Source organism: Nipponia nippon, unplaced genomic scaffold, assembly GCF_047370975.1.
Source record: "Nipponia nippon isolate SJK-2023a ecotype South Korea unplaced genomic scaffold, ASM4737097v1 scaffold_10, whole genome shotgun sequence".
Taxonomy (NCBI): domain Eukaryota; kingdom Metazoa; phylum Chordata; class Aves; order Pelecaniformes; family Threskiornithidae; genus Nipponia; species Nipponia nippon.
Genome location: NW_028262291.1, coordinates 22,383,034 through 22,409,024, shown reverse-complemented (window position 1 = coordinate 22,409,024; position 25,991 = coordinate 22,383,034). Strand labels below are relative to the sequence as shown.

The 25,991-nt window shown below is 44.9% G+C and overlaps 1 protein-coding gene across 4 annotated transcripts in view; it reads right to left on the bottom strand.

Moving 5' to 3' along the window:
- The window catches only part of LOC148057117 (uncharacterized), a 107,537-nt gene extending 83,748 nt beyond the window's left edge, over positions 1-23,789 (bottom strand). For 3 of the 4 annotated variants that reach the window (XR_015702063.1, XR_015702064.1, XR_015702065.1), the window contains exons 1-2: positions 10,515-10,597; positions 5,669-5,719 (exon numbers count right to left, since the gene is read on the bottom strand). The gene's annotated coding sequence lies outside the window, so the exon portion shown is untranslated. Of the gene's footprint in view, positions 1-5,668; positions 5,720-10,514; positions 10,598-17,653; positions 17,730-23,688 lie in introns of those variants that run through there. The other variant, XM_087746767.1, reaches the window with a different exon arrangement.
- Positions 23,790-25,991: the final 2,202 nt, after the last annotated feature.

Sequence of the window (25,991 nt, the reverse complement as noted above, 5' to 3'; positions counted from 1 at the left end):
ATGGATTACTAGCTCTACGGACAAGTTTACTAAGGGATGCTGATTAGCAGATATGCCTATTTTCAGAATAACAAGAAACCCAGTTGGTTCAGCTGTTAGTGTTGCTGCTCCCTGCAAAATTCTTTCTTTTGAGTGAAAATTCAATACATCTCTGACAGCCCTCTTATGTGGTACAGAGTTGAAGAGAAAATTCAACTGTTCTTCACCCACCTCTCTCTAGGACATCCCAGTATCATTCAGTGCAGCAAATCCAGGAAGGCAGGGCTTTAAAACACACTCGGAGCCCAAAAATCAAGAACAGCTCATATCTCCCATGTAATCAGAATTATCAGTCTTACTATGCCCTCTCACCTGTTTAGCTCTATTTTCTAAGGGACCAATTTCATTTTTGTCTTCCTTGGATTTATTAGAATTTCTCCATATGCACATCTGTGCCAGAAACTGAGTTTCTAGACATGCAATTACTCAAAATGACTTATAGCCCCCATGTGAAGAGCCATAATATTAAGGGAGTTCAACATCAAGGTCACTTTGTCCAAGTAAGAGCATGGACTGCTCTAACCTTCATTGCTCTCTTTCATTTCTACAATGTGCCTAAGCAGAATGTTGAATATGAAGACTTAAAACTATAATTGAGCAAATCCATACCCAAAATCTGGTTTGTATTAAGCAAGAAGGGAAATCCTTCACTGATCTACCCTCCATGCACAGCCATCCAGGACCCAGGCAACGAGGAGAAAGCTTAGAGATGCACAGGCTCTTGGGGATCAAGATTAATTAAGAACAGTGTCTGTAATAGTAACAACAGTTTCTTTTTCTAGAGACAGGCATGCAATATTGTGTCTACAACAGTTCTTTCTTTCAAAAAGCATTATTGTAGAGAAGTGATTGGACTATAAGGGAGCTTTGAATAGCTGGATGTCCCTATTTGTCAGCTGAGTTATAAAAATGATAAAGCGCTCTTTCGTTTTTTATGAAGCAACAGCATCTCTCAAGAATTTTATGTACAATATGTCAGAAATCCAGTATTAAGTGGCTGAAGACATTTGGCTTTTTGCCCCTCATAACCACTGAAAATATGTGGGCATCTAAATGTAATCGCACAACTTGTCCTGCATTATTACTCACATCATAGCTTATCACCCTGGATACTTAGTGGCATTTATGAACATATTTAATGCTGATATAAGCAACAGAATAGTAAGCCAAAGAGTAAACCACTGTATCTGTTCTTAGGTTTTACTTCAGATTTGAGCAAGGCCAACTCATTGAAGGTAGGTGTTCGGTTGATTTTAGGTTTCTACTGATCAGATTTGCCACATGGACATGGATTTTAGCCAGCACCACAGTTAAACAAGCAGCAGCCACTGCTTCCCGCAGGTCCTCAAGGCAGGGAGCACTCTGCTCCTCCTGCCAGACCAGCTGCCATGCTTTATCAAACTCCTGTTGAATATACATTTTTGCCTCTCCAGGTTACCTGCAGATCTTAGGAGAGAAAAATCCCTTTTTTATAAAGTCTACACTGTTCATCCTCAAAGGACTGCCTGGATGCAGATAAAGTGTAACTAAAAGAGATAACTGAACTTTGGCTCTGCTCCTGGACATGACCTCAGAACAGACCCCATACTGGACTGTGTCCTGAAGGGGTAAGTTTCACCGTGAAACTAATTTTTCCCTTCCTTGAGTGAATCCTGATCATCCTCTAGAAATACAGCACTTACAGCTCCTGGGACACAGCACAAATCTGCTACCAGAACCAGAAGAAGTCAAGTCCCTGTTATCTGTGCAGAACCCATAATATTCCTGTGCTCCACGGTACTTTTGAGTCTCTTTTCCTACTGAGAAGAACATCACCACATGTAGAGTCCAATAAGCACTGTATTGGTGAAGAAGAGACTCTGGAAAACGAAATCCCCTCTAAGAATTACTGTATGACTTGAGACTGGTGGATATAGAGGTGGGATAAGCTAAAGCTATGCAGGCTTAACAAAACTGACATCATCAGTTACCAGATAATGGCCACTTCCAAACATCTTATCTCAATTATCAACAATTAGGCTACAAGCAGTAAAAAGAAACTTCATTAAAGTAATTTGATTTTAACTGCGAAGGTTTCAAAAACTAATATTAAAAAATGGACTCATAGTAAAAAGTATTATAAACAGCTACAGCAGCAGGGTGGAGGACTATTTTCCTAACAAAACTGTGTCATTCCTTCATTGCTTCAAGGCTTCCTACCTTACCTACAAAAAAATTGTTTGGTGAAAAATCCATTTTGTTCATTTGTTCCTGGAAAAAATATGCAAGTGAGCAGAGGCAGGCTATTTACCTTAACCAGCAAAACCCGGCAACGTTCCTGTGGCCTGTAGGTACCAGCGAAGGACTGGGTAGGACAGGGTTTGTGGTCAGACAGACTATCTCAGATTAGACCAAGCAATAGAGCTGGGAGAAGCAGAGAGGCTTTTGGGCACACAAATTGTAATAAGGTGCTGCCTGTGTGTTTGAAAGCATCTTTGACTCTTACAGCTCATTTAATACAGTAAATCATCTCTACAAACCTTGGATTACCTATGTCCTTAGATTGTCACAACTTTGACAACACACCAAACAAAAATAATCAATGAACAAAACAGATCACATTCAAAAACTGGATAGTAGTTACAGGTTCAGCACGCTCCTAAATTTAAAGCCTGTTAAAATTATTTTCTTCCTTGACAGAGTATATTCTATAATGGGTCACAAAGTCCTAGGGACATGAAGTTTAGTTTCATGACTGATTTTCTGGTTTCACCACAGTGACTGATACGAATAAATAAACAGGTTTTCTTATCAATTAATTATCTCCCCCCATGAAAGGCAGAGTATGCAAGACTAGTATACATATTTTTAATTTATTTTTAATTTATTGCCTTTATCTCTAAACAAAGGTCTTTGAGACATAGGTCTGGGTCCTGACATTTGTGGAAATGAAAGCACAGGGGCAATGCCAAACTAAATCTCTTTTGCCCTAGACTGACAGAGGAGAATTTGCCCTGCCAGAGGCAAATTAAGAGTAATGCCACTTATAGTGTCGAACCACTCCTTAATACAGTGAAATGACTGTCCATCTTTTTGGATCTAGCCTGCGTGTACAGACCTCAGAAGATAATTGGCATCATATAAATAAATAAGCAGTTTTTAAAAGGTGCAATGAGTTGACAGAATGAGTCTCAAACTAGACAAAACAGTAACACGTTCATTACGCTGACAGCCCACTTTGACACCTCTCATGCAGAAGATGCTGCTAATCCCAATGAATATTCACTCTCCTCTGAGTGAAAGCCTGAAATGCAACACATCATAAATTCACACCTCTCAAATAGGACATCTTCTGGAAGCCACCAAAATACAACATTCTCAACCCATTTTTCCACTTTGGCTTGTCCTTTGTATTTCAATTAATTAAATATTGCCTGCATATGACTATATGTAAATAGCAAAGAAAACCACTGTATTCTCAAAGTTCAGGCCTTAATGCTAAGGCCATACACATACCACTGGCATGTGAACAAAAAGTATTTTTCTCCCCTTAACACACACTGTTCATGTAATAAAACACTTCCTTGACATACTATCATTAATTGCATTTGATGGAAAACCAAACATTCTAGGGGAAATACAAGCAAATAATTAGTATTTTTTAATGGGTAGCCAGTACCAGCCCGTAAAGTTTAGGGCCAATGCAAGTCCCATACCCTGGCATAGCCCCAAAAATAAACCAAAAATCCCATGGGTCTTCACTGTTATCATGGAAGCCCTGAAAAGACAGGCATCCTCATGATCCAGAAGATCCTGAGGCTACACTACAAAACATTCTTCTTGTCTGTGGAAAGGAGAATCTACCAGAGGAAGAAGATCACCAAATACCAATCACTGAGGTGGGAACTGAAAATGGGATCACCAGGAACAGTTACAGAATAGTAATTGCCACAGACTGTCTACAGGACTCTGCCACAACACACAAAAAGGTGATCTGTCCACCAAGCAGTTATCTGAGAGACATACTTGTCCTGCAAAGCAGGGTGACCTCTGTGGAGCTGGCCAGTTCTGACCTCCAAGGAAAGTTTCATTGGCAATTGATGGACAATAATGCTATTATTTTTCCCCTCATATCTAACCCCACTGTTTTTAATTTTGTTGTGACTTAATGGGACTAGATTCCATTAACAATTAACACCACTAATTATATGCCAAGAGTTCACAAGTGACAAGTGCCTTAAAACAGTCAAAGCAAACATTTTCGTTTTATCCATGGAGGAAATGATGGCAAAAGGAAGATTTGAAGAACAGTTCAGGTTTTAAAGCAAAACACCAGGATGACTTTGAGTAAGTGACTTAGCACTTATTTGTAAAACTGTTTCTAACCAAGAAGTTCCTGTAATGGCTCCGACGGACAGATTCTCAAATTGCTCAGCACAAAACATGAGCACTCTGAAACCTTTTTTCATTTATCCCAGTCCCTGAAGGGGAGTTTCCACCCAGTGCCTATATACCATGCTCACCTTTCCTCCCGCAGGCATTATAACATGTCCTAGAAATGCACAGCCTCAGATTCTCCTCTGTAAGAAGAGCAAGAGCTTGCAGAGGCAACGGCACTTCTTCTGGACCCTGTGAACTCAGGCTTCTCTGTCAAAGGATTCTCACATCAGATGTCCTTGACAATGAGCTGAAACTTGGAAAGGCTGTTATCCACATTACCCACAGATAAGTGGTGGGAACAGGTTTGCCAGTATCTACTCTATTTCACTGGTCAAAACTGGGCAACTTTCAGGGTAAAGTAGTGTAACTACAGCAATTCCAGTGCAACAGTACCCAAATGGACATCTTATATTTCTTCGTCATCAGAAGAAAAGTCATCTCAGAACCCAGGAATCCAGCTGCAGAAGGCTTTCTCTGTCAAGCCAACACCGTCCTCTTATCCAAAACCCACTCAGCTAACTGTTGCTACCAGGTCCTAGTACAATATATTCCACGTGAAACTCCACTAGGGAAGCAAGCACCACCATTCTCCCTTGATGACATTTGAATTACCTTCATGGGTCACCCCACAAAGAGCACGCTGCCACAATCTTATAGTGTTTTGTGTATTTCACAAAGATACTTGAACTTAGGGAAAAATTCACAGACAAATGGAGTGTGACCTTGGTTCAGAGGGGTTTTCAGTGCTCCTCAGGACAGAGACTGTCTTTATTTATGTCTTGTATATTCAAAGAACTTAGACTTAGCAAAATAGAAGCCTTGATCCAATTTCCTCCTTTATCTACACACACTTGAACCAAGCAGAATACATGAGGTAAAATCTTGTCTGTTCAGGGTCTACTTAGAAGGACAAAGGAGTAATATTAGGACTCGGTGTTCTGGACAAAAGGACATCACCTCCCAACAGGGTCCCCTTCTCATTTAAGAACTGAGGCACAAATGAAAGGAGTATCTTTGTGTGAGCTTCTAAGAAGCTATTAAGAAGGCTGAGCAGTTTGGAAATGTAAAAAGAGGACTATGATGTTTAAATAATAGAATTGCTTCAATTAAGATTAATCAGAAGGAGGAGATATTCTTCAAGCATTCAACAGGTTTTTTTTTTGGGGGGGGGGGATCACTGTATCAACCAATGCAATAGCTTTAACCATACCATTAGATTCTTTCTCCCTGTGCACTCCATCCACTCCATACAGTACGGCCTCTGCAACAAAAAAGAAGGGAGACAGCAACTTTCATCCCTCTATAACCCCTTTCATTCTCAGAGCAGGTCCACCATAGTCAAAACTACCTGCAGTCTCAAACTGTAAGTCAAAATCAAAATTAACTGCAAGAAGAAATTATAGAAAAACCCAACAGAACAGAAGTACGATAAAGTGATCTCACATTGTCACCCTCGGGGATCAACGTCAATGCTTAGCCTACCAACCTGCCTCAGACTTCCTTTACTTGGGCAAACACAGCAACTTACAGGAGTAACAGTTGTTGGCCTTTGTATTGATCAGTCAGAGAAGGAACAAAGTAAACTGCCAGCAGGGTTTAGATGTACTAGCTGCCAGAAAGTTCTGCAGGACATCTGCCTGCAGGGCAGCGCAGCCCTCCTCATCCATATTCCTGCTTCCATTGAAATGCCATGAACACTCATGACCTCATGGGGAGCTGGGTCAGGCAGCTGATCCAGGGGAACACTTGGGTTATTTTTCATGGATTGCCCAGTAGGAACATGCCAAAGGAGTGAGGGAGAGTCAGGCTGCCACCTCTGGCAGCAGAGTAGGCTAAGATCCTGGCTGATAGCAATCATGGGTTCCTCTCCAGAGGGTGCAGGGTATGGGACACTTTCTTGGGCACAGACCCTCCCTCCTGCCTTTCCTCCTACTTGCTTGACTCCTCCTGACCTGTCTCTAACTAGTGCACCACACATCCATCTTCACCTGGCTCTGCTCACCTGCAGGCTGGTCAGCAGCAAGTGATGGGACAGGTTTAGCCTTTCAGTGAACAGAAAACCTTGATGTTCAGCGGGAAAACTTTGAAGTCACTGCTGCATACACATGATATGGCTTAAAACTGGGCAACTTCTCACAGAAGGGGAAACGCTCACTCATGTGCCCAAAGGCCAGCCCTCTGCCTAATTGCCAAACTGGCTTCCAAACATTTTGGCCAATCCAGCTCACGGAGAAAGCAGCTGCCAGGATGTGTTTGCTCATTTGTTTTAATGTAAAGCAATGCTCTCCTCCTAGTCTTGTTCCTGGAAAAGGCCGGACTTTTTTTTGGATGAAAACCTAAAAATAATAACCTGGTGAGATAGATAGTCCAGAGAGAAAATTTCAGGCAAAATGTTTATGATTTGGTAACACTATAATCAGTTGCGAACTGCTTAGGACAGAGAGCTGGGTGATCTTAATAGGTGTACTACCAAAATTGCTTACTGCAATTAGGACAGAGACAGAAAAAAAAAATATCCTTTACAGCTCATGTTAGATACCATCCACAGGCAGCATCTTTGAACTGGCACAGTTTAACCCAGATTGATGGGCAAGGCTGGTACTAGCAGGTAGCTTTCTATGCTATAGGTTTCCTTTTAATTAACATGGTTAGATATCAGTGAAAGCCTGTGCGAAAAATCCTCTTCAAAACTGCTCCAGCAAAAACTCACAAGGGTCAAGGGCAAGAAGCAGCACAGGCAGGCAGCTGAACCAGCATGCTCACTGCAGATGCACTTATCCTATCAACCAGCCATCCTGCTGGGTACAAAGGCTCTGCACCTCACCTTATGAAGCCAGGATTGAAATGACGGTGGAATTGAAAGTGGAGATCTAATAACAAAAATCAAGGCAGGAGCATCATCTCAGGTGCTTATCTGAGTGGTTGCTGTTTTGAAAAGAAGAAGGAGACAGGTAAGCAAAAGAAAAGAGCAAGGGGACATCCTCTTCCTGCCAGGGTCTGCCCTGCCCTGCCTACATAGCAGCAACAGTTGCTGGAACACTACCCCATCTGGATTTTGAAATTTATAAGCCTGGAATGGGAATTTTTCCATTTGTTCTTAGTAGATTTATTGGGCTGTTTTCCACAGCTCTGGTCTGCTCCAGGGGTGATGCATTTTGTTGTTGTTGTTTTGAGAAGTTTAATTAGGCAACTGGAACCGAGTGCCAAAAATACTCTCTGCACAGAGTTTTTCCCAAAATAAAACCTGATTACTGTAAGGGCGGGCCATGCCTTGAGAGAATTTGGAATCCTCACACTATTTTCAGTCCAGCTTTTCTCTTCACTCATTTGGGAGGATGAAAAAAAGGTAGAGACCAGTCAGATGGTGGTATTTCTCAGTGGCACTTACTGGTTATCTGCTCATCAGCTAATTGTTTTTGAAGCTTCAGATGCTCATATAGCACATATCTGGAAAATTTCTTTGCACAGGGGGGTAGCAGAATAACTACGCATTTCCAATCTGAATTTAAATTTAATGTCTCTCTTGCAGGAGCCACTTTATGCAGTCAGACTGCTGTAAAGCAGCTTCCTGAGAAATCAGGGAACTGGCAGCAGCATGACAGCACCATGTCTTACACTTTAGAGCTACACTTCCAACACTTCAAGCTACGCTTCCAACACTACAGCCAAACTGCTGCAACTTTCAACAACTTCTGACTGCCACATTACTCACCAACTGTTGCATGGTTAAATTCAGCACTGCCTTGGGAAATTAGAGAGTACTCACACCTACAACAAAATTCACAGAAAGAAGGCAGGCAGTCTTGCCCCTTATGCTGGCTAAGTGGGACTTTGCAGAATGAGAGATTAACCCAATCTTTGTTAGTAAAAGTCTGGCACTGATGCATCCCTGGAAAGGATCCATCTTTCTAATGTCATGGAGAAAAGCCCTCAAGCTAGTGAAGCACCTTTTCCCTACTCCTTGAAGTTCTATCAAAGTTTTATTGCTTTATAAACAGCAGAAAAAAAAAAATGCAACTTCCTTTCCCTTGTTTATGTTCCTCAGAAAACAATGGCAGCCTGTCAAGTAATAACTGAATGTAAAAATAAAATAAAAAAAAAAAAAAATTGGAAAGAGCTGGGTCCGTCCTGTTGAAGCAGTTCTGTGCTCCACCACTGGGAAGGCAGGAAGATGCCAGCAGTGGGTGAGAAATGCCCCATCTCCATCAGATGCATACCTGGCCTCGCTCACCACCCATGCTGCAAATCCCCAGTTGGGGAAAGTAGTCTGCTGTGAAGGATGACAAGAGAATGCTCCCCCTTGGAGCCAAGAGTCCCCTTCCTGCCCTCTGGTAACAACCATACTCGCTGGTGGCAGGAGATATTTTAATCCACATGCCACACCAAATGCCACAGCCACCTTGATCTACAGTCTCCACGCACCAAGTAAAATTCTCAAAAAGGTCTTAGCCCCTCAGTAGATCAGGGAATTAATGAGGGGAGAAAGATCTCAGCCTTTGCTCAAAAGCCCCTGAAAATACAGTAAAGCCTTAATGAAAACATAGCAGCATGAGCAAGCAATCAGGCCATCAAATTCTACTTTGCTCTCAAACTGTCCCTGCCTTTTGCAGTACGCTTGTTGGGTGCTCGAAGAGGAAAGGTGCAGATGGATACTTGACTTAGCTTGCTTTGGTGTTTTGTTTTGTTTTTTTAATCATAGCTTTAACAGTTCTTTTGGGTTCTAAAAGAAATTCTGGCTGTGCAAACAGAGGTTTATACTCAATTTCATGCATCTCTGTAAGATGCAACTCTGTAAGATTTCAACCACTGTACTTTACAAAAAGGAAAACTTCCACTTGAGAACAACAGATCATGTGATAGAGGGAGTGATGCACAGAGCAGCTGCATACTGCAAGACTAGAGAGGACTCATCCACAGGCCTTCCCTCCAGCAGCCGTGCTGTGAAACGACCAACGCTGAGCAGCCGAGGAGGGGGGAAGCACCCGGTATGAGTGACTCACCCAGGGTCAGATCAAGTTTAGAGGGCAGAGTGAGCCCACCTGCTCTTTCAGGCGGTTGACAGGATAGGACAAACACACTTCTCTGTTCCTGGTCCAGACACTCATGAGCGTAAAAAGCAGGCAATTAAAACCACATTTCCCCTCTCTCAGCAATTTCAGGAACAGTCCTTCACAAATATCCAAGTTCATCTGTTTAACATGCGGTTTAGTTCCCTCAAAAACAATGTCTCTAACAATAGCTTAGCATCTCATTAGCACAATGTGCACTTTACCTTTTGATGACCGCTTGTTTGGAGTGCCAGGTAAATTGGCCAGTATAAAGGAGGGTTAATGAACAACAGTCCTTATCAACACAGCTGAAGAATACTTAATTTTCTATACATATTCAGCTAACGCTTTGTGTCTTGCTAGAGCACATCTATTTATTTAAAATCCCAGAGCAGGTGCTAGTTTCTCTGCTGTGAAATAATAAACCCCTATAAGGAAACGGTAAAGAAACACATAGTCTAAGAGCAAGCCTGCCCAGCAGGCTTGCAGTGTGATGTTGCCAACCATCTTATAATTAACCCTCGAAACATTGAAATGCACATGTAAAACCAATGCAGTTTAACAGTCTGGAGTTCAGTGTGGGATTAGCTGTACCTAATCCTTCCTGCTCTGCTGTCCAGCAGCTGCAGCAAAAGCATGGGCTCCTGGGCTGGCAGTGAGAAACTCTCCAGCATCTTTCCCACAGTCCCTATACTTCTGTACTCTCAGCACCTCCCCACAATTACTTTCTTATCTCCTGCTTCCTTGGACCTGCTTTCAGTGTATTTATCCTTCTGTGACACTTAACCTTTGTTCCTCAAATTCCAATTTATTTTCCTGTACCATTTACCCTTAGCTCCGCTAAAAAGCGAGCTGCTTTCCCCCCAGCCTACTCTTTGAGAGCTACAACCCCATATGGACTCCTGCTTACTTTTCAGGTTAACATAGAAGAGATCAGTTAGAAAAACAAGACAATCCACCCCCACCTCAAGCTTCTCAAAGACCCAGCACTCTGTTGACTTCCCTTACCTTTGATGGTTGAGATAAGGTCCTTTTATGGCCACGAGGAAGTTTATTTTCAGAATAAGCAGATCCTGAACACAGACACTGGCTGTTTCAGATTAGAGAACAAGGTGAAAAGTCCAGAAGCAGCCGCAGAAGAAATTACAGTGTAACAAGACAGAGTCATAGTTCACAAAGCTGTAAACTCAGCATCTGGCAGTGCAGTGAATAGGTGTGAGTGTTTTGGGTGTCACATTAAGTGTCCTGCCTAGGAACGGGCCCGAAACAGCGGGTCCTCCAATGTTTTGTCTATTAGTGCAGTGGAAGCAGTAGCAAACAGAGGGAAATTGTATATTATAACACATTCAGCGATTGCCATAGAGTACATTACATCCTGCTAACCAGGTCTAGCTCCAAGTGAGGACATAAATTATACCACACATCTTCTTCATTTGTTCCCTCCTTGATTACTCTGCCCACAAAATGGGGAGTTCAAGATCATTCCAAAAGGAATAATATAAATAAATAAAATTTAAGAGCTATGTATTTTCTTATCATCGTGGCGAATATCAGTCAAGAAAAAGGGAGAGGGTGTGCAAGACAGCTGAATGCATCTCTCTGCAAATGCTGCTGTTAGTAATTCAGTCACATCAGCAGAATTATATAGATCTAGAGCGCATGTTAAAGCATCATCTCTGACTGCATGAGTCATAGCTCCCAATGGCTGTATCAAGTGGTAAAAAACCCTTCTAAACCTCTTCACTTGATCTTTGGTTTCACTCACTTTTGGCACACTAACCCAGCTGCAGGGCCAGAAATAAGCAAGATGCATGTGAATCATCTGCTCTTGGCAGTCCCTGCCTTCCAGCAGAGCATCGTCTTAGCATTCCCGCAGCTTGCAGGTGGTGCTGGAGGACTCTTCTAGCAGCGGAAACTTGGAGTGACCAGCAGGCACCTGAGGTAAAGTAACCCTCCCAAAACTGCTTCTTCCTGCAACTCATCAGCCGCTTCACCTCCTTTTTGCTGCCCCACTCAGGCAATGAAAAAATCTTACAGCAGCCTGTGCAATTACACCAAAAACTGTAAATTGTCTTCTTTCTGCTTTGCTGTTTCATAAATGGCGCTATCATCCAGTCCTTCTATGGCCTGACATATTTTCTAACTAATAACACAGCTGATCATTCTGGATCACTTCAGACAGATCTCACCAACCCTTTCCCCATTTTACTTAATGAATTAATCTGAAATTCATGTCAGAGCATCTGTCAGAGCATTTTTGTAAGTGGGGACACTGAACAAGCCACTTATTAATAAGGAATAAGTACTTGCAATAGTTATTCTTAAGAAAAAATGGAAGGTGGTAGTAGTAGGAGTACTGAAGAGCTAATAATAGTGGGTTTAATTTACAGCAAGGAATATTTAAAACAGACATTAGGAAAAGCTTTCTAATGCCCAGGGTAGCAACAGACTTGTGCTGGCTTCCTGAAGAGGCTGTGGAATATCACCGCTGAAAGTTTGCATTACAAGGTTAGAAAAACATCCTGCCCTGAGGGAAGGGCAGACTTTGATGCTCCCTAAAGCATCTTTCCATCTGCATTTTTTTGTGGGTTTCTATGTTCTGCTCTGGCAGCACCAACGGGATTGGCTGTGGCAGTGGCTGCAGCCTGCCGCAGACAGCCCCCTCCAAGCCCCACCGCCTCAGCTCCTGTTATCACCAGAGCCAATTTCTCACATGAAAAAGCCTAAGCCACAGTCAAGGGATACTCCTCCATAGCACTGCAAAGTATGCCATGTGACAGCTTCAGCAAAACAGTGGTGGTGAATCAAAACCAACTCCTGACTGAGGCTTGAGCAAAGCAGGGCAAGCCCTGCCAGCCACCCCTCGGGCAACACTATCTGCCGAGATGTGAAAAGCCCTGGAATCCAGGCTAAGCAATCTTGACACAGAAAATGTACAAAAAAGCAACATCATCATGGACACAGACTGTTTACCATGTGGACTGGCAGCGTGGGTCATGGCTAGTCTCCACTGGCTTTTCTCAGTCGCAAGGACACAGGCATGCACTGGAGCTACCTTTCATCAGTGGACTTTTATCCCCTCTGTGTAAGCTGTCTCTTCACCATGCTTTAACCACATCATAAACAACTACACACCCTCTCCATCACATATATCCTAAAGCAGCCCCAGAACTCTCCACAAATAACCAGGCAATTTTGGGTTTATTTGGTTTTTTTTTGTTTTGGGTTTTGGGTGTTTGTTTTTTGTTTTTTGTTTTTTTTTTTTTAAACAGCTGTCCTATCAGCTGCTAAAAGCTGGAGACAAACAAGTGCACTCCAGACAATTATGGAGGAAGTGGGTTGTTGGAAGTGACACAAGGAGCTGGGGGGCCTTCATGCAGGCAGGCACTATTTTTAAACCTTGATTTGGAATGTTTGTTCTGCTCAGAGAAAATCCATTCCTCCATACTGTGCCATGCCCACTCACTTTAAATTGAAAGACTTCAAACACCATCCATCTACTCTTTCTAGTCTCTGCTGTAGGACTGAATACATAACTTCTTCATGGGAAGTACGTTAGATCCCAGAGACTCTGTAAAACATTTTTTTTTCCCTCGCAATTGATTTCTGCCAGCAGTAGCACAAGTACTGTCTTCCAACACATATTCACAACTAATAATTCCACATTAAAAGCATGACTCACCATGGCTTTTTCTCCCCACTCAGCTAACACAAGTGACAAAGCATTGGTGTTGATTCCAGTAACGGGGTATTTTTTAAATGGAGGAAGGCAAAAGGAGAAAAGAAATTATCTTGGTTTCCACTGTGTCCGTATACCTGCTGAGACTGGGACTGTATCTGTGCCACCTTGTCTAGGGTCAAGACTGCTGGATGAATCAGCCTGCCTTCTCCAGGACTCGGGGTGCAGAGGGCAGGGCAGCCACCATGTGTACATTAGGCACGAAAAATAACACATGCATTTAAGCTCCTGAGGCACTGACACCATGACATCCAACTGCTGCCGCAGAGAGGCACAGTGGGATATGCCAGCCTGTGGAAGTGCACTGGGGAGGGGAACTGCATGGACAAAGCACCACTGACTTGATACAGCCTGGGCCCCAGCGTTATCACCTCAGGTCTTACCAAGTTTGACTGCTTATGAAAGACAGACATATTGTCCCTGTCATTTGCTCCTCCATCACACCCTGCAGAAGAGTGCAGCCCATGCTCCCCAAAGGGGACAAGCTGCCATGGCATCACCAACCTCTCCTCCCGGGAGCCACCAGCCTGACCTACTTTCACCTGCAGGATAGACTAGAGCACCATCAGCACTCATGCAGCTCAACATGATTTCAGAAAAATCCAGTTATCTCCTCCTCAGTACAAACACGGTCTTGTCAATACTAATAGTGCTATTTTTTTTCTGTGGGAAATGCATTACTGATCAATACAGTATGTGCTACTTTGTGAGAAGATGAATAATTGGATGAATTATGAACAGAAGGTCCTTCTCTTCTGCTGACACCATCCCTCACCCATTCCTTCTCCTCTGCATAAATTCTGCCTGGTGTCTTAGGAGTGAGCCAGTGAAAGATCTCACAGCCAGAATAAGATTCATTATGAGATCTTTATCTGCAAGTCAGGTCTCCTCAATCCATAAAAATTCAGGGTTAAGTCTCCTCCTCTCCTTAATTCAAGTCAGATCCTTTAGCCCAAACTGAGCATGGGGATGAACCAGGAGAGAGGAAGAAAAGACTAAAATACAACACTCAGCTGCTTTATCACTATTGTCATAATAAAGTTTTATATGCAGGCACTGAGGGTCTTAAATTAAATGTCGAATATTACCTGGCACCAGGAACATGAAGTATAGTTGCCTGCAGGGAAAAGGAGCCTGACAGCTTCGCTCTGCTTGTCAAAACAGCAGCTGCCTCATTCAGGTCTTTGGGCAAATGGACCACCATTTGCCAGACAAAAAGTTACCAGAATGCTGACCAAAAAGAGGTTCTGGTGATGGTAGGCAGTAAGGGCATTTTTTAAATCTTATTCAGATGTTGAAAAGATTAATTTCTCCACTTGTAACAGTGGAACAGAAGAAGAGATAGAGATGTCTTAATTTTTTTTTTTTTAAGTTGCAGTTGAAATAACATCATTAACTCTTCTCCCCTTTCAGCTTGACTGTGTCTTCCTCACCAGCTAAATGAAAGAAATGTCCTGAGCTTATTTCCCTCTCAGGCAACCCAGGAACTGTTGCTGCCTTTATGAATAGACTCCGGAAAGCTTGCCAGCTGAAGTTTATGAAGTCTACTTAATTGCTTCAGCATATTAATTTCATGTTTGTATGGGCAAACGTATACCTTGAGACACCCCTAGCTGGTTAGCCCTCCAGCGGCTGCCACTGCGGCACAGCCATGCTGCTCACTGCTGCATTGGAAACCCTGTATGGTGGAGGAAAAGGCGAGATCCTCTAACAGAGCAACTGCTGCTGTGTCCAGAGCCACAAAAAAAAATAACCTTCCTGAAGTCTACAGCATTGCTGCAAAGGCATATTACAAGGAATTGCTGATAATCATCCAGATTTTAGAAAATGTTGCACCAAAGAGAGAAATTTTGCTTTCAGAAAAACAGAATAATTTAGATAGTAATACCTTTTCCTAAGCACCTGATTCTGTTGACAAAGAGCATTCTGTGCCCCCACTGACCCAGAGCACAGCCCTCCCAGTGTATGGGGAGCTACACTGCAAGCAGGAGGAGAACACAGGGAGAAAACAGCAGCTCCCAACTGGCACAAGTAGGCACATTTGCATGCCTAAGCATGTGCTGGAAAATATATGGTAATTACAACTGCCTCCCTGGTGCATTAAATTAATTTTAAGTGGGGCTTTGGGGTGTGAACTGGAAACTAGACTTAGGTGCGCCAGGAAGCAGCTATGGTGTACAGCACGCCTGACTTGCGGAAAAAAAATAATCCGTGGGAACAACTGTATCCCAGTCAGACTCTAACACCACAGTTAGGCTTGGATGTGCAGAGCCCAGGAAGGAGACTAATGCACGAGACACAAGCGGAGAGACCCAAATTCATTCTTGACATTTCTTACTGAAAAAAAAAAAAAAAAAAATATTTTTCCCATGCCCTCACAAGGGCAAACTCAGTGCCTGCTGAAGTCAAGTGCAGATATGTTAGCTGCGGGAGGAAATAGAAGAGTGGATGAAAATATTGAAGTAGAAAATAAAGCATGTTTCCACCATGAAAGTTCTGTTTGGGTGCTCACATGCTTAAGCAACCTTTCTTCTCCTAGCTTGCAACAGAAAGCACTAAAAAGGCTCTTTCCAGGATGAAGATTTACGAAGTTTTAATGACCTCAGACAAGAGCGGAAATTAGAGATGTGCTGAACTCCAGAAGGGACATGGGACCCACTCTGCCCCATGGTCATGAGGCAAGACTGCTGGCCTTCACAGCTCTTTAATTAAAGAAATAAAAGGCAATTTTGGGCATTGCGGGGGCGGGGGGGGGGGGGGGGCCGGGGGGGATGTTGGAATCCATCCAAGTTGTAGCACAGAAAGGAAAGGCCACAAGATTTGTAGGAGACAAAATCATAAATCTTCATCCACCCTTTGCAGAGCTCTAACGTTAATGCTAAAAATAACTACAGCACCTGCGGGATTTCAGCATTTGGACTAATCAAGTCTTGCAGTGTTAGAGAGGGAAAAAAAGCAGCAGAGGAACAAAGGGCGGAAGGATTTCAGGACCTGAGCATACCGACAACGACGCGGGGTCCAGAGAACAAGCTGCCGTTTGTTCCTGGCTAGGGCAGATGTTCCATAAGGATTACAGCAGGGGAAGGAAGGGGAAAAAAATCGGACAGGCACAAAAGCACATTGAGAAATGGGTCAGGCTAGAGCAGAGCTGTCAGCCTTCCCTAACCACAGTATTAAAGCTTAATTAGTCTGAGATCTCTTATTAAGGTCCACAAGCCAGGATAGCGTATCTAGGAGCTTCATGTCTTCAGTCACATCTTTCCTCCATGGCCTTTCAGATGTCTAGCATTGGCTTGCCACTGCTATACAAGTTCCACACTTGATGCAAACTTCACAAGCGCTAAAGTGTGTGACTCAGCAGCTCAGAAGGGCAGAAACCATCATCATGCTCCACAGGAAAATAAATGCTGAAGATTAGAGACAGGAAAGACCTATTGGGGTATCTTGGCTAGTCGCTCTAGTCTCTGGTTTATGCTATTATTTTATCCTGTTCAATCTATTTTGAAATAAGGCAGCTAAACTTCTGGTGTCTTCCTGAAAGGAGGATTATCACTGACTTCGAGGTTTGGGACTTTTTTGTAATGTGTGATCCCGATTTGTTTTTCCTTACAGTCATGAAAAGCTTCTTGTACAAAACACTGTAATCTCAATCCTACCAATATGCTTTATTTTACAGATATGCTGTGGATTAGAAGCCATCTCTCTCCTTTTATGGTTGTTTATAAAATGGTAATACTAGACTGTGGCTTTGCCCTCTAGCTTCCTCACTCCTGATGCCTCAGTGGAAGCTCCACTTGATACTTCCATTTTTGGATTTTGGTTAGCAAATTAGGATTTACACTAACTGTAACCATCAGCGGCTCTTGCTGCAATGTCAGATAGAGGATCCAGTACTCTAGATGTTGCACCTTCTCTCCTATTTCCAGAAGGACCTTCCAGGCAGCTTTGTCATACTCACTCCTCCTGATCACGTTACTTCTAGTGTGTTTTCTGACATTGCATGAAATGCTGAGAACAACTTTGACTTCTTTATGATGCTCCAATATGACCTTAGCTACAGCCTGGCAAAGTCTGGATCTTTCATGTGATGCTTGTCCAAAGCCATTTGATAATGAAAGCTAGGCCTTAAGGTAAACACTGTGGTACAAGTTGATTAAGCACTTGTCTGCAGTTCAGAGGAAAAAACCAACAACAAACGCACACTTACCAGTTACGTGAGGGGGAAAATATGACTTACTACCAGGCACATTAGAAGCCTGATCTCTGGGGTTTTTGATTGGCAGGCTTAATTAGAGCTTAATGCAATGTTCAGATAGGCATTAACAATACACTGCGCTTAGATCAAAGAGAATGAAAGGCAAGAGCAAGCAAGCGAACGCTCAAAAAAGCAAGCACTTCTGTAACTTACTTTTGGGTCTGTGAACTTGAACTTTAGCCTTTCCACCATCTCCAGCCTGAGCGGGTTCAGTGCAACAGGCTCTGTTCTGTAAGGATGGAAAGCAGAGGGCACTAGACAGCACTTATTTCAACTCTACAAAGCACAACAAAGATTCTGAGTAAACAATGGGAGGCAGCAATTTTTCAGCTTATTCTATCAGCCAAGTTGCAGTAAAATTATAAATACATTAGCCTGCCCTTGTGGGACTGCTTTTGTTCAGTCAAAAGGACCAAGAAAGAATGAAAAAAAATGAAAGAAAGCATGAATTAGAAAAAGAAAAAAAAAAAAAAGGAAGAAAGAATAGCTGCCAAGTGAACTGGGAAACCTGCTAGAATGAAAATTAAATGCAATTGCACAGGCAATTCATTTTTCTCATGGCTTTTTTGCATCCTTGTAAATGAAGTCGGGCTACAAGAGATGTTGCACCAAAGTCAGTGGTTCAGGAGCTTGTGGGGGGCACTCAGTCCTTGCATGTGCAGGTGTTAAATTTGCTGTCTAGAATGCACATTGAGTGCCTGATAAATTAATACTCTGAATTTCTATTTTGATTTATTTATAAATGGGAATAGAGATAGATTTTAGAAGTACTAATTAAGGAAGCAATCAAGGATGCATGCTTTGGGAGAGAAAAAGTGAAGTGTGAGGCACTTAAGGAATACCTGAAATTTTTGTTTCCTTTGCTTCAACTACTCCCTGCAAAAAATGGTTGCTCTTATTTGACAGGCAGCAGCCTGTTGGCAAATGAAAGAGTTGAGGCAGAGTCTAATGGAGGCTTTTTCCAGAAGCATTTTCTGATTTTATCTACAGCATTTAACAGAAGAGAATCCGAAAAATGTGCTGACACTTTGCTAGAGGGAGGCTTAGATAACTAACCCCTGATTCAAATGGGACATCCAAAATGTCAATCCTCAACCTCCCACCTAATCCTAAAGACACTTGAGCGTCTGCCAACAAAATACTTTACATATCCTTTCCCCCCCTCCCCCCCACCCTCTAGCATGGAGTGTGTGGAGACCACCACTCAAAGACCAAATAGCCTGGCAGCAGCCTTGCACATTGTTTCCCCATCTAATTCATCCACAGAACTATTCTTCCGCCTTTGCCACAGGCAGGCCACATATAAAACAAAATGAAGCAATGGTCTTGTGATCCCCTTGTCTTGCATAGCTAGCACCTTTCTAACAAAAATCAGGCTCAGTGATGCTGTCTGCTTGAAAGACCTTAAGCCAGGTTCTCTCAAGAGAAGTGCTCCAATTCTTGGTCTGCTGGCCCTTCTAGGTCAGGACTCAGTATCTCAGTATCTCCTCCTGTCTGCATAAATAATTAGGTATCAGTCAGAATACAGAAAAAGGAGAGGATTCATTGCTGTGTATCCCAAGCTGAAACAGGCATTCTCCTTGGCATGGAAGACAAAGGATAAAGCTTAAAATATATATTTCTCCTAAGCATTTCTGTCTGTCAGCCTCATGGATCCACATTCTGGCTTTCCTAAATCACCTTCTCAGGTTCTCACACATAACAGGAGAAGCCTAGGCCCTAAATGAGAAGAGTATTTGGTATTACAGTAGTTGCCTGATGACTCCAAAGCTGGGAGATGCGAAGCTTAGGCTAAGGCTCTTTCCCAAATCTAGTCCCTCACAGACACCACTCTTGACAAACTCCCTCTTGTTCACATACTGAAGAGTGTGAAGAATGCAGAAGGTCCTCTTTGCATTTTTGCCCAGCCATCCACCCCACGTCCTAGTGAGACTACTGGATTTTGGCATCAAGTTGCTGCTATTTTTGCTTTATTCTGATACCACCCTCCACCACAGCCCACCAGGGACAAGAGACAGCTACACCAAACCGGCACCACCTGCTATCGGGCACTTCGGCTCTGACCTTCACTCCCAACTGGAAACAAAGAAGTGCTGTAGATATCCTACCTAGCCATGGTCCCCATCTTCCAGCCCAGGGACATGTCACAGCACTGACGAGGGTGGTCAATTCTAGTACAGAAGCCCTCCAAAGTGAGCGTGGGGCAAAGACTGGGCGAAAATAACTGTACCACTGGAGACAAGGGGAGGCGGGAAAAGAGATCACCTCCCAGGGGCACTGATGGTTTCCAACAACAGTACCAACAATGTGGGGTTTTTTTGGATGCACCTTGATTGACCCTAACAGCATCCCTTCTGATGCAGATGAATGCTCCCTTGCTATACTGCCAACTACTACTACCTCAAGACTTTTTGACTTCATGGTACTCATCCTACTGCTGAAGAGCCCCTCTAAACTCCATTTACCAGACTGTCACAAAAAAAAAAAAAAAAAAGCAAATCCTATTTCACAAGTATTTGGTTTCCGGTGCATGGAAATGAATTAATTTCCCCTGCTCCTCACCCTCTTTTCTCGCTCTAAGTCTTGTGATGCTTACGGAGTGCCAATCACTAGACTTCCTAGGTACTGCATCCTCCACTTCGGACAGCACAATTATCTCTTGAGCAATCAGCTTGTGACATAACAAGCATAAACAGCAGCAAGAGATAAAAATCAAAAGCAACAATGTTTTCACACAGGTGCTCCAAGTCACCAAACAAGGAAACCGCAAACTTGTAACATATGGTATGCTGGCAGGATTGCTTCCAAATAACTACTTTTTTCCCAAGCAGCATCGGTGTCAAGTGTCCTGAGGGACTAGCAATACCCAAGACAGAAGGCAGAATGACTTAAGTGAGCCAAGAAGCATCCCAGTAGTCCATTAACATCCCCCTGAAGAGACTGATAGAGGCAGAAAACAAGAACATATTTTTTCCTCTCTTAAGAGACACTGCAGACACTGAACACGGAATCAGAGAGATTTATGTACAAGTTCCACCTGACTCCAGCTTCAGCCATGGCCTGGCTCCACTTCAGCAGCTCCACAGCTCTGACCACTGCTCAGTGTGGGGTAGTCTCTGTACTTTTAGTTTCCCTTGCTATGTGGCTCTTCTGCGGGAGGAGAGTACTGTCCCACTTGGTTTGCATTACTGTTATCTCTTAAGGAAGCATTAATGAACTGATAAGTGGGCACAATGGAAACACGCAGGAGGGCTTCTTTGCAGTGGTGGAAGGTGAGTCCTTTAGGCTTATACACATACGTTAAAGGCAACGTGATCTATCCCAGTGCTAAAAAATGTTAGCCATTAAAGCCTTTCCAGACTGGATGAAGCCAACAATTTGAAGTACGTACAAATACTAATCCATCTTATGCGGCCTCTGACCCAAGCTCCCTCCATGCAGCAGGAAGCCTACCGATGCATAGATGTGGATGCTCTCCTGCAAAGCACTTCTAACTCAACAGTTTTACCTGCGAGAGTGCCCTCAGCCAAGGCCCACCTCACACCGATGGTGCAGCCAGGTACCAAGTGCCTGGGAGGGTGTCAGCAGGACACATGATGAACACAAACTTGCTAATTCATTTAAAAAAAAATAGTACTCCAAGGAAATTAAAGCTTTAGCTAGTAAGTATTTATCTCATCAGTAATGGAGATGTGAGCATCATGATTAGATTTGGGTAAATATACATCAGTAACATTCAATTAATTTAACCTGTGTACATTATGATATAACTAAGAGTCAGCACGGACCAAGGGCAGATTCTGCACAACTCGCAGGGAGCAGGGGGGTCACGCAGTGACAGAAAGGACTGCCAGCAATCCCACTGCAATACCAAAGCAGCCGGAGACCACTTTGCTCCAAACTAGACTCCAGGGAAGACCTTAAGAAGATGAGGTTGTCTCAAGGGCTCAAGCATCTGTACTTTCTTTTAGTAGCAGCTTGAACTAAAGCACAAAGTGTAAGAATGGTTTCTTGCCTCCTCCAAAAGCAGGGATGCTTGAGACCAAACTAAACTCAGCTAACCATGTTTCTTCCTGATTTTCTCAATTTCTTGGTTTGCTTAATGTCTAAAGACAGACATGGACAAACAAGAACACCCACAGCTATCTAGTAACCTTATTTGTGTGAGCAGGTCTGTGGTATGACACTTCCTTTAGAAAAAAGAAAAGCCATGATCTTCAGGAGGAACCTGAAGCATTGTCACGAAGGTACACTAAAACCAACTCAAATGAAGGACAAGCTCAAAGAACTTTATTTCACAAAACAGCCAAAACCACATGGCAAAAAACAAAGAGAAACAGGGGTAAACCAAAATCAGTCAACACTTGGATAACATTAAACATAACAGGGTTGAGGTGTCAGTTGGGGTATTGTTACTACGCAACAATACACACAAGAATGATGATCCAAAGTGCATACAGACACATGCTCACAAGGGGGGAAACTCCCTCCCTCACATGGGTACCCAGAAGGTGCAATCGCTCACCCGGGGTGGGGGGGGTCAAGGGCTCACTCAAGGACATCCAGAAGAAATCACTCACCAAGAGGAGGTGAGGGCACTCAATCCCAGGAAGTTTCCTCAGGCAGCAGCCCAGCCCATGCGGAGAGGTTTCCAACACGGTTCGACTGCTCTGAGGAGGCGCCTCCAAGGGGGTCTCGAGTGGTGCCCCATTTATACCCTGGGTCGGATCTGAGCTGACCATTAGTCATGGTCCAGAAGCTTCTCTGAGCCAAGGCGCCTCATTGGCTGTAGGCCCTGTCTGCTGGCTGAGGGGCCCGGCTCCTCCCGCTCCCCCTGCGGCGGGATGCACGGCCGGGGGCGCGGCGCCCTGCTGGGTGCGGGAGGGCCGGCGCTCAGCCGCGGCCGCACCTGCCGGCAGGCACAGGAGAGCAGGACAGTCGCGAAAAAGAGGCGCGAAAAGCCAGTAATCATGATGTTGAAAGCCTCGATCTTCATCGGGGAGGGAGGCGGGGAGTGTACCTGTCACACAGGCTACTCCCTAGAAGATTTCAAGTTACATTTCTTCCATTCCCCTAGATAATCGCCCTCATTTCTCAGAAACTTTAACATGCCTAATTTCCACTGCAGTCACAGCGGACCCTGGGCACAAAACAGGAGCTGTTTTTATAAACCCTGGAGACTGAAATCGCAACTTTACATACAAAATATGCTAAGTCATAACAGTATGCAAGTTTTTCTCACCATGCGTTAATTTAGCAGTTGGAAAAAAAACCCTCACTGGTAGCCTTTTGGCTAATGCTGCCAGCTGAGACAACACTTATGCTATATGCACTACCAATAGCTCCTATAACCATCAAATGGCAACAGCCTTCCATCATGGTTGGAAGCAACTTGGGGGCTAGAGGATTGTTATTTTGCTAACGACCCCCCCTGACCAGTCCATTCCCCTCCCTCACTAGCACAGGAGTTGAGGAGGAACGTCCTAAAGCATCCATCACTGAAGGAACATGGGAGAACACAGGGAGTGCTTGCTTCTTCTACTGATTGTTTTGTCTGTTAATGAACAACGTTATTGTCAAGTGAATACTGAACTCCCAACCCCTGGAGCTTCATCTGAATACTCCCCCGCCCCCCGTCTATTTTAGTAGTTACAAAATTAACACTATGATTTAAAAGCCTCCCACTGCTACAGAGTAGCACTTTCATTGGGCTCTCAGGAAAGCAGCCATCAAGCAACTTCTTGGGAGACGTACAACGACACATACCAGGGTTGCGAGGGCACCTTGTGCCAGCAGGTTCCTGGAGCAGCCCTGAAGCTCTCACCTGACAGGGCAAGAGGACTGCACGCTCAGCCACCTCCTGGACTGACACGGCAGGAGGCTGGGGGCAGAGGCGTTCAGGAGGCCAGCCGGGTGGCAGAGACGTCAAGGAAATCCAGCGCCGTGACGATTATCAAGAGCCACATGCACAATTATAACTTACACCAGGAGCTCCCAGTTGTTTCCCTCACGGAAAGCACCCATTGCCCTGGACTGGTGGCACCTTCCCCTCCCTCACACGCCGATGCTCTGCCTGTGACCACCCCTGACTTCGTCTTCATGTTGTTCCCAACCGTTCTTTTCCACCATGGCACCTCCACGCCATATACACCAAATCAAGCGCTCCTCAGCTTTAACAGGGAACTCACGCCCTGACGGCTCCCAAAGGTTGGTTCAAGCGTCTCCTGGCAGCTCCCCCTGTGCCTGCCCGCGGAACGAGCGGCTCTGTGCGACCGCCGGCCGTTTCCCGGCTGTTAGGGCATCAGGGGTGTTGACTGCTCGGGGTTTCCTCACTACCATTCCCGCCAGCGTAGCACCACGGCCAGGACGGCAGCGCGGATAACCGCCCGCCACCCGCGCCGGCCCGCAGGGCGCAGCCCACACCAAGCGCCGCCCGGGCGGGCAGGCCTCAGCCCGGCCGCCGCCAGGGGCTCCCCCGCCCCAACCACACTCAGGCGGGGCGGCAAGCCGCAGCTCGCTCGTCGCGACGGGCCACCGGGCACCGCCAACGCCTGGCGCTCCCGGCGCTGCCCCGCGGGCGTCGCGGCCGCCGCCGGGGCGCGGGCAGGGCCGGGCAGGGCAAGGAGGCGCGGCCCGGCCAGGCTCGGCCCGGCCAGGCTCGGCCTCCCCCGCGCGGGGCGGGGCCGGGCCCTCCGGCGCCTTAAAGCGGCGATGCCGGCCTCATGGGGTCTACAGGCGGAGCCGCCGCACGACCGGTGCGGAGCTGCGGCCCGGCAGAGCCCAACAACCCCCAAAACGTGCCCTTTGGTGGCCTAAACACCCGGTGTTCTGCAATGCACACACGCGCACCCACACACTCACCCCGCCCCCGCCCCCCTACACACACAGTTTCCTCAGTGACAGCGAATCCACTCTGCACTCGCTGTTGCTGTGGAACAAGAAATTATCCTTAATCTTGTTGTTAATTATCACTACAATTGGCATGGTTGTTATCAATGATGTCTGACACGAACATTAGGCAGTGTAGCCATATGCACTGTAAATCTTTTATTATTTACTTGGGGTAAGTTCCCACTGCAGCACCGCTACCTATTTGCTTCTAATTGCTTATCCCTGATCGTTGTGTCCTCTAGTTTTTTTCTTGCAGAGCAGGGAACGAGGACGACATATTCTTCGATGGCAAAATTCATCAAGGGAAACTCATAGGGAAAAGCGGTCGTTAGCAGTGCCTTTTTTTATTGCACTAAACGGAGGCTAACGGGATGCTTTTAGCTGTGTCCCAGCTTTTCTGTGGAGATGCTTTGTTTCATTACAGCTGCACCCAGGCATTTTATTCAATCGGATCCAGCCAGCCCAGCGCTTAGGCTCGCAGCAGCTCACCCTTTGCCTACAGGCAGCCAGCAAGCCAGTGGCTCCTTGGGCAGAGCTGAAACAGCAATGCCCGTGGCCCAGGCCTGCCATGTGTTTCACCTCCTTGTCTTGCACAGGTGAATGTTGCCAGTGCTGACTCCCGCACCAGCCATGACAGCCAGAGCCAGCCTTGCACCCAAAAATACTGACAAGGACACAGAGGCACTTTCCTACCCACGTGAGGAGTGCTCAGGACCGGGAACTGTGCTGTGGCTCTGGTAGGGGAGGTGAGGGCAGGTGACTGCAAATGATGGCACTAAAGTGCTTGAAGCGATCAGTGGAGACGGATGCAGCCCTGAGCTTCCCCTGGGGCAAAGTACCTGGCTGCACTTTCACAGGAGCAGGCCGCGGCATCCAGAGCTGCAGTGGTGCAAACCTTACACTTGTGAGCATTTATCAGCTTGCTTTCATACAAAACTGCAGTTGTAGTCAAAATGCCATCCAGACACCAATTCTAGCCCTTACTCCTCCATCTGACCCTGGCAGGAGGAAAGCCACTCAGCTGGCAGCTGTGCCAGCTCTGTGCCCCAGGGAATCCCTTGGTAGGGAAATCAGCAGTGCAGCTCCCTGCTGTAGGTGCCCTGTGGAGGGATGGCTGTGGGAGAGGGGATGTGAGCATTGTTCTCTGCTCCTCTCTATTTTGTAATATAACAGACCACCGCATCTCCTTGGCACAGTCCTTGGGGGCTTCTGAAATTAGGCTTGTCAAGAAAGAAGTCGAAGGCCCTAGAGAGCCATCTGATGAAGAGCAAGTGAGTTTTCATGTGCTCTAAACCCTCCCACCCAATTTTTCCCCTGCTGCCAGGCAGTCCACCCCTTTCAGCACGCATTTGCGAACATCACAAGCCTATTGGAAAAAGTGTTGGAAATGAAAAATGAAATGTACTCTATTTAGTCTTCAATTAAGGAAGAAGAGTTTACACCATCTCTCTAGGGCAGCAAAAACTGGAGCAGAGTGTTAGGTTCATTGAACATTAATGATCTTTTCCTATTATGCTAAATTATTGTTTCCTTAGCCAGTGATCAAATACAATAGCTTTATTAAAGGCCATTTCAGTTAGAAAAAAGAAAGTGCCTTTCT